The sequence below is a fragment of the Hylobates moloch genome, unplaced genomic scaffold (genome assembly GCF_009828535.3).
Source record: "Hylobates moloch isolate HMO894 unplaced genomic scaffold, HMol_V3 SCAFFOLD_10, whole genome shotgun sequence".
NCBI classification, from domain to species: domain Eukaryota; kingdom Metazoa; phylum Chordata; class Mammalia; order Primates; family Hylobatidae; genus Hylobates; species Hylobates moloch.
In genome coordinates this window covers 32786641-32804541 of record NW_026652285.1, presented here as the reverse complement: position 1 = coordinate 32804541, position 17901 = coordinate 32786641, and the positions used below count along the sequence as shown (strand labels likewise).

At 46.4% G+C, this 17901-nt stretch overlaps 1 long non-coding RNA gene and 1 pseudogene across 2 annotated transcripts in view; one reads left to right on the top strand and one right to left on the bottom strand.

Annotated features, from left to right (window-relative positions):
- Nucleotides 1-721: 721 nt before the first annotated feature.
- LOC116475385 (high mobility group protein B3-like) lies at nt 722-4164 on the top strand (annotated as a pseudogene).
- Nucleotides 4165-8603: 4439 nt separating this feature from the next.
- Nucleotides 8604-17901, bottom strand: part of LOC131384370 (uncharacterized) — a 34645-nt gene continuing 25347 nt past the window's right edge. The window contains exons 3-4 of one of the 2 annotated variants that reach the window (XR_009215160.1): nt 17160-17388; nt 8604-8931 (exon numbers count right to left, since the gene is read on the bottom strand). This is a non-coding gene — a long non-coding RNA (uncharacterized LOC131384370). Of the gene's footprint in view, nt 8932-14312; nt 15229-17159; nt 17389-17901 lie in introns of those variants that run through there. The other variant, XR_009215159.1, reaches the window with a different exon arrangement.

The window sequence follows — 17901 nt, the reverse complement described above, 5'->3', positions numbered from 1 at the left end:
ATGCACCACCATGCCTGGCTAATTTTTGTATTTTTACTAGAGACAGGGTTTCACCATGTTGGCCAGGCTGGTCTCAAACTCCTGACCTCAAGTGATCTGCCTGCCTCAGCCTCGCAAAGTGCTGGGATTACAGGCATGAGCCACTGCACCTGGCCTTTTTTTGTTGTTGTTGAGATGGAGTCTCGCTGTCTTGCCCAGGCTGGAGTGATTCTTCTGCCTCAGCCTCCAGATTAGCTGGGATTACAGGCACCTGCCATCATGCCCAGCTAATTTTCTTGTACTTTTGTAGAGATAGGGTTTCACCACGTTGGCTAGGCTGGTCTCGAACTCCTGACCTCAGGTGATCCTCCCACTTTGGCCTCCCAAAGTGCTGGGATTACAGGCATGAGCCACTGCACCAGGCCTAATTTTTATATAAAACAAACAAACAAAACTGTTGGAAGGGCAGAAGACTGCTGCTAGTGTTAAGAAAATCAAGCTGTGTAGGAACTACCAATGAACTCAGCTCCCTGCAGCACTGAGGTGAACACCTTGCAAGAAGACACCTGGAACATGTGGCTAAAACCTTCTTTCCAAAGCCTGCTGAAGTCTGCTCACCTGCCTTCCGCTGCCAGAAGCAATAATCCTCTCTACTCCTCTCACTCTCTTAATTTTGTAGATACACTATTTATTGGCAGAACCTGCACTGGAGCCCTGCAGATGAGCAGGTACAGGAACCGTCATGTCCCAGATGCCAGTTCCTGTGATACCAGGGAGAATGCAGGAGGAAGTGGGAATGGCACTAAGCAGCCACACAGAACAGGAAATGAACTCACCTTCTGTTTGAAATGAGGAAATGGAACCTGAGATTGTAGAGGTGACTTGCTCAAGGTCACATAACTTGCTAGTGATAATGTACCTAGTGTTCAGCTTAGGGCTTTCGTTGATGGCGAGGGGGATAAAAACCATCTGTGTGAATTTTAGGAGGCACAATAAACTGACTATCAAGTTACTATTCTGATTTAACACCCAGAAAACAAATATACCAAAGATGGTTTATGTAGGAAAAATCCTGGTGCTGTAGATTTCCGGCCTGTCCAAACATTACACTTCAAACAGATACCTGACACTGCAAAATAAAGGCTTATTTCATGGGCTTGGTGGTTTGTCAAAAAATCCTTCAACATGATATTTTGGCACACACACAAAAAAATTCCACATATCATGAGCAGAAAGTCTGAGTAGAGTTTTGCTCTTGTTGCCCAGGCTAGAGTGCAAGGGCGTGATCTCAGCTCACCGCAACCTCTGCCTCCCAGGTTCAAGCAATTCTCCTGCCTCAGCCTCCCTGGTAGCTGGGATCACAGGCGTGTGCCACCACACCCAGCTAATTTTGTATTTTTAGTAGAGATGGGGTTTTTCCATGTTGGTCAGGCTGGTCTCAAACTCCCGACCTCAGGTGATACGCCTGCTTTGGCCCCCCAAAGTGCTGGGATTACAGGCATGAGCCACCAAGCCCAGCCTGAATCTTTTTTTTTTTTTTTTTTTGAGATGGAGCCTTGCACTGTTGCCCAGGCTGGAGTGCAGTGGAGTGATCTTGGCTCACCACAACCTCTGCCTCCTGGATTCAAGTGATTCTCGTGCCGCAGCCTCCTGAGTAGCTGGGACTACAGGCACATGCCACCATGCCTGGCTAAATTTTTTTGTATTTTTATTAGAAACGGGGTTTCACTATGTTGGCCAGGCTGGTCTTGAACTCCTGAACTTGTGATCTGCCCGCCTCAGCCTCCCAAAGTGCTGCGATTACAGGCAGGAGCCACCACACCCAACTAGTCTGATTTTTTATTAAGATTTGTTTACTGAGAACCAAGGCTCCAATTACCCATTCACTCATTCTTAAATTTGTTCATTCATTCGCAAATGTTCCCTAAACATCCCTTAAGGAGCTTACTTCAGTGAAGGAGACAGAAACGTAAAAAGTGAATAAAATATATATGAGACTGATAAACTTAGTGTAAGAGTATAAATATATGTAAACTGATGAACTAATTATTATAAGTATAATAGGGTTGGGCACAGTAGCTCCTGTCTGTAATCTCAGCACTTTGGGAGGCTGAGGCAGGAGGATTGCTTAAGTCCAGGAGTTCGAGACCAGCCTGGAAAACCTAATGAAACCTTGTCTCTACAACAAAAGAAAAAGTAAAAAGTGGCCAGGCACAGTGGCTTATGCCTGTAATCCCAGCTCTTTGGGAGGCCAAGGTGGGCAGATCATTTGAGGTCAGGAGTTTGAGATCAGCCTGGCCAACATGATGAAACCTTGTCTCTACTGAAAATATAAAAATTAGCCAGACTGGGCACAGTGGCTCACGCCTGTAATCCCAACACTTTGGGAGGCCATGGTGGGTGGATCATGAAGTCAAGAGTTCAAGACCAGCCTGATCAACATGGTGAAACCCTGTCTCTACTAAAAATACAAAAATTAGCCGGGCATGGTGGCAGGCACCTGTAATCCCAGCTACTCAGCCGGCTGAGGCAGGAGAATCGCTTGAACCTGGGAGGCGGAGGTTGCAGTGAGCCAAGATCGTGCTGCTACACTCCAGCCTGGGTGACACAGCAAGACTCCGTCTCAAAAAAAAAAAAAAATTAGCCAGGCATGGAGGCGGCTCTCATGGAGGCAGCTAGCATGAGGCTAGGGAGCGCCGAGCCACGCGTTGTGCCCTGCGCTACCCAGACTAGTGAACAATACAGTCAGGATGGCTAAAGGTGACCCCAAGAAACCAAAGGGCAAGATGTCTGGCTTATGCCTTCTCTGTGCAGACATGCTGCAGTGGGATAATTAAGGAATCAGAAAGACTGAGGGGTTGAGGAGGAATTATTTAATTATTTAGGTGCACCGACCCAGTCGGATTAACATCCAAAGGACTGAGCCACGAACAAAGAGTCAAGCTACCTTTTAAGCATTTTGTGGGGCGGAGGGAGATCTGTGCAGGGGGAAGCATGTTACAGAAGCAAGAAACAAAGACAGTTATTTAATTAAGACATGAGTTACATCATTTCTTACTTTCCAAGGAACAACATGTTTTATGACTTGAGATTATCTGCCTAGTGACCTTGCAGCTGCACAGCTAGAGAAACAGAGTCTTCACAATGCCTGGGAAAGGGAGAGATAAGGCTCACCAGCCACAGGAAAATGTCAGTCAATTTTAAAGGACTTCAGCTTTTTTTCTTTCTCAGGGAGAATTGGGTTTTCTTACATAGAACTGAGTTTTTGCTTACACATTCTTTAATTTCTTTTTTTTTTCTGAGATGGAGTTTTGCTCTTGTTGCCCAGGCTGGAGTGCAATGGTGTGATCTCAGCTCACAGCAACCTCCGCCTCCCAGGTTCAAGCCATTCTCCTGCCTCAGCCTCTGGAGTAGCTGGGATTAAAGGCATGCTCCACCATGCCCGGCTAATTTTTTGTATTTTTAGTAGAGACAGGGTTTCTCCATGTTGGTCAAGCTGGTCTCGAACTCCGGACCTCAGGTGATCCGCCCGCCTCAGCCTCCCGAAGTGCTGAGATTACAGGCGTGAGCCACTGCGCCCGGCCTCTTTAATTTCTTTTAATTCCTGTTCCAATGCAGAGAAGAACATAAGAAGAAAAACCGAGAAGTCCCTGTCAATTTTGCAGACTTTTCCAAGAAGTGCTCTTGGAGGTGGAAGACAATGTCCAGGAAAGAGAAGTTTAAATTTGATGAAATGGCAAAGGCGGATGAAGTGTGCTATGATCAAGAAATGAAGGATTATGGACCAGCTAAGGGAGGCAAGAAGAAGAAGGATCCTAATGCCCCCAAAAGGGCACTGTCTGGATTCTTCCTGTTCTGTTCAGAATTCTGCCCCAAGATCAAATCCACAAACCCCGGCACCTCTATTGGAGATGTGGCAAAAAAGCTGGGTGAGATGTGGAATAACTTAAATGACAGTGCAAAGCAGCCTTACATCACTAAGGCGACAAAGCTGAAGGAGATGAGAAAGATGTCGTTGACTATAAGTTGAAAGGAAAGTTTGATGGTGCAAAGGGTCCTGCTAAAGTTGCCCGGAAAAAGGTGGAAGAGGAAGATGAAGATGACGAGGAGGAAGAAGAGGAGGAGGAGGACCAGCAGGATGAACAAAGAAACTGTTTATCTGTCTCCTTGTGAATACTTAGAGTAGGGGGGCACCATAATTGACACATCTCTTATTTGAGAAGTGTCTGTTGCCCTCATTAGGTTTAATTACAAAATTTGATCATGATTGTGTAGTCTTTCAAAGTGCTCTAGAAATTGCCAGTGGTTTACGTGAAGTGGCCATGGGTGTCTGGAGCACCCTGAAACTGCATCAAAGTTGTACATATTTCCAAACATTTTTAAAATGAAAAGGCACTCTCATGTTCTCCTCTCTCTGTGAACTTTGCTGTTGGTGTGACAAGGCATTTAAAGATGTTTCTGGCATTTTCTTTTTATTTGTAAGGTGGTGTTAACTATATGGTTATTGGCTAGAAATCCTGAGTTATCAACTGTATATCTCTATAGTTTGTAAAAAGAACAAAACAGCCAAGACAAACTCTTGATGCTCCTTGCTCGGCACTGAGGCTGTGGGGAAGATGCCTTTTGGAGGGGCTGTAGCTCAGGGCGTGTACTGTCAGGCTGGACCTGTTGACTATGCAGTGGGCATCCATTCAGCTTCAGGTTGTCTTGTTTCTGTATACAGTGACATAGCATTCTGCTGCCATCTTAGCTGTGGACAAAGCGGGGTCAGCTGGCATGAGAAGTTTTTGTTTGTTTGTTTGTTTGTTTTTTTGAGTTAAGTGGGGTAGTTTTTAAACAAACTGTAGAACTCTTCATTGTCAGCAAAGAGCCACTGCATCAATGAAAGTTCAAGAACCTCCTGTACTTAAACACGATTTGCAACATTTTTGCTTTTTTTTGGTATGTTTAGAATGCTGAAATGTTTTTGAAGTTAAATAAACAGTATTACATTTAAAAAAAAATAGCCAGGCATGGTGGTGGGTGCCTGTAATCCCAGCTACTCGGGAGGCTGAGGTGGGAGGATGGCTTGAGCCCAGAAAATCGAGGCTGCAGTGAGCCAAAATCATGCCACTGTGCTGCAGCCTGGGCGATAGAATGAGACTCTGCTTCAAAAACAAGCAAACAAACAAACAAACAAAAACTCTGAAAGAAGCACTAGCAAAGAATTGAGAGCATCTGAAAGGAATAATAATAACTCTTTTTTTTTTGAGATGGAGTTTTGCTCTTGTTGCCCAGGCTGGAGTGCAGTGGCGCAATCTCAGCTCACCGCAACCTCCGCCTCTCAGGTTCAAGCGATTCTCCTGCCTCAGCCTCCCGAGTAGCTGGGATTACAGGTGTGCACCACCACTCCTGGTTAATTTTTTGTATTTTTAGTAGAGACAGGGTTTCTCCACGTTGGTCAGGCTGGTCTTGAACTCCCGACCTCAGGTAATCCACCCGCCTCGGCCTCCCAAAGTGCTGGGATTACAGGCGTGGGCCACCGCACCCGGCCACAATAATAACTAACTTTTACTGGGCACTCACTATGTTCTAGGCATCTTCTAAATGCTTTACATGTATTAATTTAATCTTCACAAAAACCCTATGATGTGAGTGGGTAGCACTCTTTTTAGAAAACTCAGGCACAGAGTGGTTTAATATTGAAGGGGAGGAAAAATAACTTCTTTTTCTGCCCTTCATAGTTCTTAGACAGGATGGGCCTCTGTAACACAGGACAGATAACAAGAGAAAAACAGGCCGGGCACAGTGGCTCATGCCTGTAATCCCAGTACTTTGGGAGGCCTAGGCGGGAGGATTGCTTGAGCTCAGAAGTTTGAGACCAACCTTGGCAACATGGCTGAGACGCTGTCTCTACAAAAAATTCAAAATAAAATTAACTGGGCAGTGGCAGGTGCCTGTATTCTTAGCTACTTGGGAGGCTGAGGTAATAGGATCACCTGAGCCCCGGAGGTTGAGGCTGCAGTGAGCTGAGATTGTGCCACTATACTCCAGCCTGGGCAACAGAGCAAGATCCTGTCTCAAAACAAAACAAAACTCCAGAAGTTTAACAACATGTATACCTCCTAGGTATCCATAGGAGATACACAGAGAAAGGAGTAAACCTCAAAGAGGCGGCTTTGAATTCAGGGTTCCATACCACCGTTTGCTGGACACGGAAAGAAGGGTGTGGAGAAGGCTGACAAGGAGGGAGCCGCCAGGAACAGCAGAGGAAACAAGAGTGAGGTTTGCTGCGCCGATTTAAATCAGAGCCATCTCTACTGATGAGTTCCTAGTGATTTAGAATCATCCTGCTTTTCCTGGTACAGAAAGGAAGACAACCCTTACAAATGGAGACTTCCGGCCAGGCGTGGTGGCTCATGCCTGTAATCCCAGCAATTTGGGAGGCCAAGGCGGGTGGATCACCTGAGGTCACTAGTTTGAGACCAGCCTGGTCAACATGGTGAAACCCCATTTCTGCTAAAAACACAAAAATTAGCTAGGTGTGGTGTCATGCACCTATAGTCCCAGCTACTCGGGAGGTCAAGGCAGGAGAATTGCTTGAACCTGGGAGGCGGAGATTGCAGTGAGCTGAGATCATGCCACTGCACTCCAGCCTGGCGACAGAGTGAGATTCTGTCTCAAAACAAACAAACAAACAAACAAACAAACAAAAAATGGAGACTTCCTTTATAGATTAAATTTCCTTTACAAAAGGGTAATTTCTACTGTTTTCAGAGCTTCTCCTGTATCTGTAGCTTCTCAAAATCGTCAGGTCAAAATAGTCCTTATGCTAAGGAGGCATATTTTGTGCTGGCATATGCTGGTCTCCTACAATAACTCGCCAAAGATCACAAAACTAATAAGGGAATTCGGGCAGTCTGGCTCCACACCTGTGTCCTGCGTCATCTCACTGGAGATCTTTACAGGACAAGGCAAGTCACTTGGTAACTTCTAATTAGAGGGATCAAGGAAGACTTCATGGAAAAGGCAGCATTTGAATTAAGCCCTGAAAGTAAAGTAAAAGAGCATTCCAAGTTGGGAGCGTAGATACAGAGATGCAAAAAGAAATGTTTGGGGGTAAGCATTTGGCCTGGCACAAGAAGGTGGAAAATATTGAGGGGGAACTTGGACTCTCTACTAAGTGTCTGCACACTATTGTGAAGGTATTGAGAAGTCAAAGATTTTTTCTGAGCCCTTTTTTCTAGCCCTTTAATACAAAATAGCTAATACCTACGCCAGGCATGGTGGCTCAAGCCTGTAATCCCAGCACTTTGAGAGACCAAGGCAGGAGGATTGCTTGAAGCCAGGAGTTCAAGACCACCCTTGCCAACATAATGAGACCCCCATCTGTATATTAAAAAAAAAATCAGGGCCGGGTGTGGCGCTCACACCTGTAATCCCAGCACTTTGGGAGGCCAAAGTGGGCAGATCACAAGGCCAGAAGTTCGAGACCAGCCTGCCTAATATGGTGATACCCCGTCTCTACTAAAAATACAAAAATTAGCCAGGCGTGGTGGCAGGTGCCTGCAGTCCCAGCTACTTGGGAGGCCGAGGCAGGAGAATCGCTTGAACCCAGGAGGCAGAGGTTGCAGTGAGCCGAGATCGTGCCACTGCACTCCAGCCTGGTGACAGAGTGAGAATCTGTCCAAAAAAAACCACAAAAAACTAACATCTAATATGGGGTGGTGGTAGAGGAGAAAAATTTCTGGTATCTATTCTAGAAGTGCAACTTCATTGAAAACACAAGACATAAGAACACTCAAAAAAAGATAGATAAGTTTAAAAATGTGATACAAGAGATGTTGCAAGGTTGTGCATGGCCAGGCACGGTGGCTCACGCCTGTAATCCCAGCACTTTGGGAGGCCGAGGCAGGCGGATCACGAGGTCGGGGGTTGAGACCAGCCTGACCAACATGGTGAAACCCCATCTCTACTAAAAATACAAAAATTAGCTGGGCGTGGTGGCGGGTGCCTATAATCCCAGCTACTCAGGAGGCTGAGGCAGGAGAATTGCTTGAACCCCAGAGGCGGAGGTTGCAGTGAGCCGAGATCGTGCCACTGCAGTCCAGCCTGGGTGACAGAGCAAGACTCTGTCTCAAAAAAAAAAAAAAAAAAAAAAAAAAGTTGTAAGGTTGTGCATGATTAATTGTTTAACAAACCACATGGTTTTTGCAAATTTAAGGTTCTATTAATTGTTTCTTTGGTTTGAATGGAGGGTTTGCAAGTAGAAGAAGAGTCTGGAAAAGGCTTTGGGCAGTTGAGACAGGTTTTGGAAGGAAGCTTCTATGGTTTGAATGTGTCCTCCAAAACTCATGTGTTGGAAACTTAATCCCCAATGCAACAGTATTAGGAGGTGGGGCCTAATAAGGTGATTAGGTCATAAGCGTTCTGCTCTCGTGAATGGATTAATGTCATTTTTGAGGGAGTGGGTTAGTTATCTCGAGAGTGGGCTGTTGTAAAAGTGAGTTTGGCCTCCTTTTGCTCAGTTGCCCTTGCTCTCTCTTGCTCTTTTGGCCTCTGCCATGGGATGACTCAGCAAGAAGGCCCTTGTCAGATGCTGGCACTTTGATATTGAACTTCCAGACTCCAGAACTGTGAGAAATAAATTGATTTTCTTCATAAATTTCCCAGTCTGTGGTACAGTGTTATAGCAACACAGAACAGACTAAGACAGAGGCTATAAATAATGGACGGCAAGCCCTATTGCCAAATGTGGGAATAAAATGGTTAATGCTGAAACTGACTGCCCAAGAACCGTCTCCTTACCTTCATAACGCCCCAGGGAGAGGAGAATCCCAGTAATGAGTGACTGGAAATAATAAACTGGCTGTGACAGGAGCCTAGGTGTCCAGATGTAGGCAGCTCCAGACTGACTTTGTGGTTCCACAATCCAGAGTGAGAAAATTCCAAGGCTTCCTCCTAGACCACATCCTAAATGCATAAGAATTGCCAGAGAAAATTATCCAAGATATGGAAATGGGCAAAGGAGATTACTAGGTTTCCTTTCAATGGAATTGTTATTACTGCCGATTGGAATTTCTGGAATTTTTGGATTTTATAGGGTTGTGCAATTTAACTGATTTCTTATTGACTAATTTATTTTATAATTTTGTAGGAAATGAAGTAAAATTGTAAAAAAAAATCTGATGGTAAGGCAAATTCTTTTTTTTTTGAGACAGAGTCTTGCTCTGTCACCTAGGCTGGAGTGCAGTGGCACAATCTCCGCTCACTGCAAGCTCCGCCTCCCAGGTTCACGCCATTCTCCTGCCTCAGCCTCCGGAGTAGCTGGGACTACAGGCGCCCGCCACCACGCCCAGCTAATTTTTTTTTGTATTTTTAGTAGAGATGGGGTTTCACCATGTTAGCCAGGACGGTCTCGATCTCCTGACCTTGTGATCCACTGGCCCCGGCCTCCCAAAGTGCTGGGATTACAGGTGTGAGCCACCGCGCCCGGCCTGGTAAGGCAAATTCTTATCCATAGCAATGCAAATAAATTTTGTCTGATAAAGATACAATTGATTTCTCCTCTGCAGAAGAGAGAACACCAAACATTACATTTTATTGCACTGTAGGATTTTTTTTTTTTTTTTTTGAGACAGAGTCTTGCTCTGTTGCCCAGGCTGGAGTGCAGTGGTGCAATCTCTGCTCACTGCAAGCTCCGCCTCCCGGGTTCATGCTATTCTCCTGCCTCAGCCTCTCCGAGTAGCTGGGACTACAGGCGCCCGCCACCACGCCCGGCTAATTTTTTTTTTGTATTTTTAGTAGAGACGGGGTTTCACCATGGTCTCGATCTCCTGACCTCATGATCCGCCTGCCTCGGCCTCCCAAAGTGCTGGGATTACAAGTGTGAGCCACCGCGCCTGGCCTGCACTGTAGGATATTAACCAGTTTTGCATCTATTTGCAAAACCATTTTATCTTTTCTCTTTGCCTCTCTGTTCCTCAAATTCCCTTTGAAATAATCTTAACATCTTACCAGTGCCCTCATTAATTGAATTGAATAAAATATTTGACTTGTGATCATTCTATATTTGCACAAAACTATGTTTTTGAATTTTTTTTTTTTTTTTTTGAGACAGGGTCTTACTCTGTCACCCAGGCTGGAATGCAGTGGCACAATCTTGGCTCACTGCAGCCTCAACTTCCCAGGCTTAAGCAATCCTCCCACCTCAGCCTCCCTGGTAGCTGGGACCATAGGCTCATGCCACCACACCTGGCTAGTTTCTTGCATGTTTTGTAGAGATGAGATTTCACTATGTTGCCCAGGCTGGTCTCAAACTCCTGGCCTTAAGAGATCAGCCCGCCTCAGCCTCCCAAAGTGCTGGGATTAAAGGTGTGAGCTGTGGTGGCTCATGCCTGTAATCCCAGCACCTTGGGAGGCTGAGTCGGGCAGATCACAAGGTCAGGAGATCGAGACCATCCTGGCTAACACGGTGAAACCCTGTCTCTACTAAAAATAGAAAAATTAGCTGGGCGTGATGGCAGGCTCCTGTAGTTCCACCTACTCAGGAGGCTGAGGCAGGAGAATGGCATGAACCCAGGAGGTGGAGCTTGCAGTGAGCCGAGATCATTCCACTGCACTCCAGCCTGGGTGACAGAGCCAGATTCCATATCAAAAAAAAAAAAAAAAAGGTGTGAGCCACTGCGACTGGCCCTTGTTTTTACATCTTAAAATATTATACTTTACATTGTTAATTCCTGCAGGTTTTCCAGTGTCTAGGCTAATCAGAAGAAAGTAAATGCCACAATTTTCACAAATGGACCAAAAGTAGTTTCCAGAAACTCTATCTGCAGTGCTTGTTGGCAACTCTGATAATTCTAATGGAGTTTTAAACAGACATTTATGAGAATTAGAAAAGGGGGAAAAGCATTTACTAGGAACTGTATATTGCCAATTACTGTGCTAAATACACAGACGTTAATCTCACTTATTCCTCAGAAAATCTTTGAGATCTTTGTCCTAATTTTGCAGGAATAAGCAGGAAATATTTGAGTAAGTATGGTAACACCCAACTGCAGATCAAGTCACATAAGTGGAAAATTACAATAATGGTTCATGAACCCTGGTGGTTAAAAGGTCATACCATAAAAAGGGTGGACAATTCAGTAAACATGTGAATGAAAGGACAACCAGCAAGATTAAAGTCATAAACAAGAGAAACTGGTGCCAGTGCTTGGGCGGGTGCTCTTAATTACATAGGCACAGCTTGAAGGCGTCTTTGTTACTTTAGACCTCAGTTAGCAACAGATCTTCCCTCACACACCCACCTTCCACCCTCTGCCTCCCTTCCTGAGCAAGAGAGGGAATTTAGCATTCACTTCAGTGCCTGCCTTCCTACATCAAGACCTATGTACATACCAGGCAAAATGAACTCTTTAAGAATAAAAGAAAAAAAATCTATGTACTGTGATTCTCAAAAGGATTTGTACTCCATGGCCAGAAGGCAGCAAGAGTGACTAGAAGCTGATAGAACTGAGGTAGCCTCTTAGAAACAGAAAGAGAGTACGTCCCTCCACTGTATCTGCAATACTATCTAAAACACAAGATCTAGCCGGGAGTGGTGGCTCACACCTGTAATCCCAGCACTTTGGGAGGCCAAGGCAGGCAGATCACTTGAGGTCAGGAGTTCGAGACCACACTGGCCAACAAGGTAAAGCCCTGTCTCTATTAAAAATACAAAAATTAGCCAGGCGTGGTGACACCCACCTGTAATCCCAGCTACTTGGGAGGCTGAGACAGGAGCATCACTTGAACCTGGGAGGTAGAGGTTACAGTGAGCTGAGATTGCGCCACTGCACTCCAGCCTGGGCAAGAGAGTGAGACTCTGTCTTAAAAAATAATAATAAATAAATAAGATCTGATGCAAAATGGAATAATCCTAACTTTTTTATTTTTTGCGATGGATCTGGCTCTGTTGTTCAGGCTGGAGTGCGGTAGTGTGATCACAGCTCACTGAAACCTCAACCTCCTGGACTAAAGCAATCCTCCCACCTCAGCCTCCTGAATAGCTGGGACCACAGGTATGTGCCACCATACCTGGCTAATTTTTTATTTTTTGTAGAGATGGGGGTCTCACTATGTTGCTCAGGCTGGTCTTGAACTCCTGGCCTCAAGTGATCCTCCTGCCTTGGCCTCCTAAAGTGCTGAGATTAAAGGAGTGAGACGCCATGCTCAGCCAGCATAATGCTAATATTTAAAAGATTGGTTGTTATATTTTTCTCTATTTTTGCCTCTATACTTGATATATTTTATGAAAAATAAGTTTATTGTCAAGAAAAAGAAAATCTTGAGGAAAAAATATTTAAATTATTTAATTATTTATCTTGATTTTGAACCCCCACCCCATAACAGAAGAGAGATGGGAAGGTAGCAAGGTGCCGGCTGCTTTTTTTTTTTTTTTTTTTTTTGAGACAGGGTCTCACTTTGTCACCCAGGCTGGAGTGCAGGGGCACAATCTCGGCTTACTGCAGCCTTGGCCTCCTGGGTTCAAGGGATCCTCCTGCCTCAGCCCACCAAGTAGCTGAGACCTGGGGCACCACCACACCCGGCTAATTTCTGGTTTTTTTTTGTAGAGAAGGGATTTCACCTAAGCTGGTTTCAAACTCCTGGACTCAAGCGATTCTCCTGCCCTGGCCTCCTAAAGTGCTGGGATTATAGGTGTGAGCCACCATACCCAGCCTCCAGCCGCTTTTCTTTTCTTTGTGTTTTTTGTTATGTTTTGTTTTTGAGACGGAGTCTTGCTCTGTTGCCCCAGACTGGAGTGCAGTGGTGCAATCTTGGCTCACTGCAACCTCTGCCTCTGGGGTTCAAATGATTCTCTTGCCTTGGCCTCCAAGTTTAGCTGGGATTACAGGTGCGCGCCACCATGACTGACTAATTTTTTTGTTATTTTTAGTAGAGACGTGGTTTCACCATGTTGGCCAGGCTGGTTTCAAACTCCTGACCTCAAGTGACCCACCCTCCTCGGCCTCGTAAAGTGCTGGGATTACAGGCATGAGCCACCGCGCCCGGCCACCAGCTGCTCTTAACTACCCCTCAGGGACCTTGTGCTGCTCTTGCTTCTCCAGTCATGGGCTCTACCTACCAGCATCCGGCCTCCCTGGTCAGCATCCCTTTTTATCTTCTACTTGATAGATGTCTGCTTCTCTTGGAAATTTTAGGACAGTTCATGGAGACCCTACATATACAAGATTTGCTGGCTTTGGCCACAAAGTTTCTTCAGGCCTGATTTCCTCCTCCAGCTCCCCAGTCCTGACTTCAGTTCTCACTCCACCCTGCCACCTGTATCTTCTACTTCTCCTGTGTTTGCACGTTTTATTTTATATTCTCATAAACAGATTCCCCATCCACACACATACTGCCCAGACCAGTGCCTAATGGTTCTACGATTTATCAAAGAGTATCTGCGGTTACCAAATCAGAGCCTGGGGACACCCGCATGGTTTCCCCAAGCAGCCAACTTGTTTCTGTTGTCACACTGCATTCCAGCAGGGCTGCCCAGGTCATTTGAAGGAATCTGGGCCTCCAGCAGCACTTGAGGGTGGCTCTGGGAAAGCACCTTCACTCTGCAGGGCGCCTGCTTGCTGAACAGGAAAGCCGGGGGCTTTCTGAGGCTGCACAGTCAGAACCTGCTGGTGTGTTTTTTGTTTGTTTGTTGTTTTTTGAAATGGGGTCTTGCTTTGGTGCAGTGGTGCAATCATAGCTCACTGCAGCCTCGACCTCCCAGGCTCAAACAATCCTCCCACCTCAGCCTCCCAAGTAGCTGGGACTACAGGCATGCACCACCAAGCTGGCTGGTTTTTGTATTTTTTGTAGAGAAGGGGTTTCGAACTCCTGGCCTCAAGTGATCCTCCTGCAATGCCCTCCCAAAGTGCTGGGATTACAGGCAGGAGCCACCGCGCCCGGCCCTGCTGATGTTGTAACAGGTTTTGCCACTGCCTGGTACCATACTCGTGATGAGGGTGGCTGTTTTAGGGGAGCCCTGAATCAGCAGAGGGGACCAGTGCGTGTGCACAGGAAGTCTCAGGGCACGTCCCAGCCCTTTCTTTTCCCTCAACATCTCCTGAGGAGCCTGTAGTCGCTCTGACACTGTCACAGTGCCTCTGGAGCCCCTCCTTTCCCTAAGTCCCAGCCACAACTCCTTGGGACAAATGGTTTTGCAGCACTCTCACCTGGCCCAGGTCTCCTTCTTGTCCATAGGGCTATTATGACAGCCTTTGATGGACACCTCTCTGAGACCAGGTGCCACGCTTGACCTTTTCCTGAGCAGCTGATTTGCTTCCTGTCAATAGAAAGCAACACAGCTGGTCTGGTATGTCTCATTCTTGATAAATCTCTTCGTTCTTTTGAACCCGCTGGCTGCAGGGATCACACTTCTTTCTGAAAACCTGAGTTGTTCCCATTGAACTTGCCAGAGGCCTTGTCAGGAGGTTTCTCTGTTTCAATTTTTAGTTCTCGGCTCCGTGAGGGATGAGAATGCAACACGATGCTGCAGCCCTGCTGTCTTCTCAGCGAAGGCTGAAGGTGTGTGGCGTGGAAGGTGAGAAGGTGGCACAGACGGGGTCGCTCCACGAGAGGAGGAGTGCAAGGAGAGAGGAGAGGCGGCCAGAGGACTCAGACCTCCAGGACCCTCCGGGGAGGGGGCACGAAAATGAGCCAGGAAAAACCTTGAGAAGGAACAGCGCAAGGCCGGCTGGGGCCAGAGCCAAAGAGAGGGTCATCAGCCGCAGAGGTGGGTGAGGGTCCTGAGCGCTCACTGCTGACTGTTAGGCGCTGCTGAGGGTATTGCACTCTCACCATTCAGTGCCATGAAAGGGAGGGAGGAAGCAGCAATGACATGCAGAGGGCAGGAGGGCAGAGAGAACCGGTTTGGGCTGGTTGTTTTTGTTTTTGCCATGGAGGAACATGTCAGTCCACAGAGGGCAAGGCTCGAGAAGAAAGGAAAACACTGAACATGCAACAGGCGAAGGAAATAATTGACCGAGCCAAGTCCCCCTTGAAGAAGGAGCCTTGGAAAAGCATGTGAAGGTGAGAAGTCGTTGTGTTAATTGAAGCAGAGGGTGATACCCCAGGGTGCACAGTCTGATCAAGTCTGATAAAGGTGGACAGAAGCTCCCAGCTCAGCCTAACGGTGGCATCTCCTCAACTTCTATCCCCCAGTCTGAATCTTGGGATCTTAGCAGTGCGTGGGCCTGGAGACCAAAGCAATGTTAGGAGAAGGATGAAGGCCTGTCGGGAAAATAAAAAGTGTGAGCGTGGCTGGCTTGCCCTGAGCCAATTTACTCATGGGGGTGCCTGGAAAGAGGACATGAAGGAAGAGAAAGAAAGAGAAAACACACACACACACACACACACACACACACACACACACACGCTAGCCAAACCCACAGAGCAGGCTTTAGTCCATTTTTCCTGCAGTCACCTATAAGGGAGAATGAGATGAAAAAGTGAACACAAGAAGCCAGGCCCTAACATAGATCCCTCCATGCCTTCTGATCTCCCTCCTGCCCACTGCATGGAGGCAAATGAAGAGTAGAAGAAAGCTTCCAGCGCCAGGCCTGGGATTGGGTGCACCCTGACTTGGGTCCCCAGTAAATACACCATAGAACTTCTTAAGTCATCGCTCTTCTCAGTCATGGGAGCGACTGGGGTCTGGGATCAGCACAAGTGCTCAAGAGCTTAGAACTGTGCCAGGCTGTTCTAACATAAAAAGGCACTCTTCATAGCTGCTGAATGCATGACTACTTGAATGTATTCATTATAATGTATATTAGTTATATATTTTTGAGACGGAATGTCTGTCACCCAGGCTAGAGTGCAGTGACGTGATCTTGGCTGACTCCAACCTCCACCTCCCGGGTTCAAACGATTCTCCTGCCTCAGCCTCCTGAGTAGCTGGGATTACAGGCACCTGCCACCATGCCCGGCTAATTTTTGTATTTTTAGTAGAGACAGGGTTTCACCATGTTGGCCAGGCTGGCCTTGAACTTCTGACCTCAGATGATCCACCCGCCTTAGCCTCCCGAAGTGCTGGGATTACAGGTGCGAGCCACTGCACCCAGCCCTAAATATCTCTTTTTTTTTTTTTTTTTTTTGAGACGGAGTCTCGCTCTGTCGCCCAGGCTGGAGTGCAGTAGCGCGATCTCGGCTCACTGCAAGCTCCGCCTCCCGGGTTCACGCCATTCTCCTGCCTCAGCCTCTCCGAGTAGCTGGGACTACAGGCGCCCGCCACTGCGCCCGGCTAATTTTTTTGTATTTTTAGTAGAGATGGGGTTTCACCGTGGTCTCGATCTCCTGACCTCGTGATCTGCCCGCCTCGGCCTCCCAAAGTGCTGGGATTACAAGCGTGAGCCACCGCGCCCGGCCACCCAGCCCTAAATATCTCTTGAATGAATGACTAAATGTATTTACAGTGCATTGGAAGAAAAATATATGATTGGCATGTTAAACCCATGATTTCACAAATAATATTGGTTAGAAAAGGCTAAATTTAAAAAAATGAATTGACTTAAAGTTGACTTCAAGAAAGATATAAATAGAACCTGGGAGGTTAAGGCTGCAGTGAGCCAGGCTCACACCGCTGCACTCCAGCCTGGGTGATACAGTAAGACCCTGTCTCGAAAGGAAAAAGAAAGAAGAAAGAAAGAAAAAAGAAAAGAAAGAAAGAGAGAGGGAGAGAGAAAGAGAGAAAGAAAGGAGAGAAAGAGAGAGAGGGAGATAAAGAAAGGGGGAAGAAATAAAGAGAAAAAAGAAAGAGAGCAATGGAGATAAAGGGGGGAAATAAAGAGAAGAGAGAAAGAAGAAAGGAGAAAGAGAAAAAAGAGAGAGGGAAAGACAAAAAGAGAAAAAAAGAAGGAAGAGAAAGAAAGAGAAAGGGGGAGAAAGAAAAAAGAAAGAGAAAGAAAAGGAAAGAAAGAAAGAAGGAAGGAAGAAATAAGTAAAATAATATTACAAGCAGTGCTTGGTACAGCATTGAGCCCGAGGTGCACTGTCTCCCCCACTGCCTGCGTCACCCACAAGGGCCTACATCACCTTCTGCCTGGCTGGCAGAGAGGAAGGAAACTCATTAAGTGTCAGATGGTGGATGTGCACTTTGCCTAGGTATCTCCTTCCCCTGCTCCCAGCCCTCTTAAATTTATTCCTCCGGAAGTACTACCAACCTTAGAGAAGTTAACTTGTCCAAGATCAATCAACTGTAAATGGCAGAGGCAGAATTCAAACTAAGCTCTGCCGACTTCAAAGCTTGCTCCTTTCACTGTCTGCCAGCCGAGGAGAAGAGAGTGGTCAGTGTATACAGCATTGTTCAGCTTGGGAGAGGAAGGACGAGGGAGTTTGCCTAGGAGTTCCCCTGTCTTCATGAAGTCAGTGGAGAGACCTTCTGCTGAGCTACTGTGGGGGAATTTGATAAGAAATCACCCTGATTGAAGCTTTTATCCTGTTCTGATAGAAAATTCAAAGAAATAAAAGCACTGGAAAGGGGAGACCCTTGGGGAGTAAATGTACCACCATCCATGACACTTTATGTTGGGACCAATCGATTTATCCATTGGGTATATACTTTCACACTTATCCCCATATTTGAGGAAGGGCCAAATTTTTATGACTTTTCCTTACTATAGAGATCTCTAACTCCTTGTTACTCAAAGTGTGGTTTGTGGACCAGCAGTAGGGTGACCAACCATCCCGAATGCCTGGAGCTCCGAGATTTTCTGGGACAAGGGACTTTCAGTGCTAAAACTGGGGTAGTCCTGGGATGAGTTGGTCACTCTAACCAGCAGCACCAGCATCTCCTGGGAGCTTGTTAGAAATGGAGAATTCCGGGCTTACTGAATCAGAATCTGCATTTGAACAAGACCATACACACATTCAGGTCTGAAAAGCATTTCTCTAGGTTAAATATTG